This window comes from Mus caroli, chromosome 6, assembly GCF_900094665.2.
Source record: "Mus caroli chromosome 6, CAROLI_EIJ_v1.1, whole genome shotgun sequence".
Classification (NCBI taxonomy): domain Eukaryota; kingdom Metazoa; phylum Chordata; class Mammalia; order Rodentia; family Muridae; genus Mus; species Mus caroli.
Window position 1 is genome coordinate 115130899 of NC_034575.1, and position 1626 is coordinate 115132524.

Below are 1626 nucleotides of genomic sequence, written 5' to 3' on the forward strand. Positions count from 1 at the left end.
AGGATGACCCTTGGCGCAGGGTCACCATGTGACCGAGAGATAAAACACTTTCCAAATCCTGCTTCTTGTTTCCTTCCACGTGATGCCTATGCGCTCGGTACGGTTCAGATACAGGGCAAACCTGACGACCTGAGCAGGTTCCTAACCAATCACAGCTGTTTCCTCTTACAGCCAATGAGCTCCTTACAAAGGAAATTTCTTTGGAAATTTATTCAGGTGCTTTTCTCTTTTGTATTTTCTTCTGGTTTCCCCTCTCCCCAGCCAGATGCATTTATGAAGTTAAAAGATAATGGAAATTGCCAAAACAGGAAGGCAAGGGAGGAGGAAATGGTTAATATTTTGTTTCTGATCCCCCAAACAAAAAGTTCTAGCTTTTAAAATTCTATAATAAACAAGAATAGCCATCTGCAGAATTAAAAAGAGAAGTTCTAGTAAGACTAATTTCTTAAATATTATTTATTCTATAATTAAAACTTTTATTTTTCTTACTACTCCCAGCCTCCCACCCCCACTTGCTTGCCACAGCTTGGAGGAACTGCTTCTGTCCTCCACCGTGTGGCTGTCTATCAGGGGCCTAACATGCATTGTCATGCTTAATTGTAGAAGCCTGGATCCTCTGACCCAACCACTTCACTGTTCCAAGACAATATTTTGATGGGTTTTATCGCTAAAGAGGATTTTCAAGTTTCTCTATCTCTCCCTTTGAGTTATTATCCTAGAATTCCACAGAAGATGATGAGACAAAGACAAAAGAGCTGGGCTTCCCTTTGTCATCCTCAATTAAGAGGGAAAGAAGAAAGGCAGAGGAAGGGAGAGCAGGCCTCCGGAGTGTGGGAGTGTCTCCTCTTTAAACTAAATGTGTGCCTTATGGAGATCCAGATTTCTGGGGTTCGAATCTTCGGTCAACCCTGAGCTCCTGCTTCGCCTCCTGTGCTTCTGTTTCTTCTGCTATAAAACAGTGGTGAGAATGNAAATGAACTTCCAGAATGATTACGAAGAGCAGTGTATGCTAAGCACTGAGGACAGTGCCTATCAGACAGAATAGTGAACCGCTCCCACAGCCNTTATGTTGAAGGTCATCACCATGCTAATGAGAAGCAGTGGGGGTGGGAGCCAGCGGGAGGAAGCTAGGTTATTGGAGGGCCGGCTCTTGAAGGAGTATTAGAACCCTTCCTTCCCTCTCCCTTTTTCCATTTACTCCCTGCTGCCAGGAGGTGAACAGACTTCCTTTATAACACATTCTTACATGATTTAGGCCTGCTGCTACCGACTCCAAAGAGCAGGGCCTGCCAACCAAGAACTGAAATCTCTGAACCCATGAACCAAAGGTGGACTGATTGTCCCAAGAATGTTGTCACGGTGACAGAAAGCTGACTGACACATATATAGCTGTGGGAGGTAGGGTGTGATGGGTAATCTTGTTCACTTCACATAATTCTCAGGCAACATCTAACCCCGCCCCCTCTCCTTTTCCCATGNGAGACTGGTAAGAATACCCAGCTCTGCCCTGCCCATTCCCACCTCCCATTACCCTGAATGGAAATTCTCCCTGGCAGCCATCGTCTACCACACTCACAGACTCCCACCACAGCAGTTTGGATCTAAAACAGGTCTAGGAACAAGACA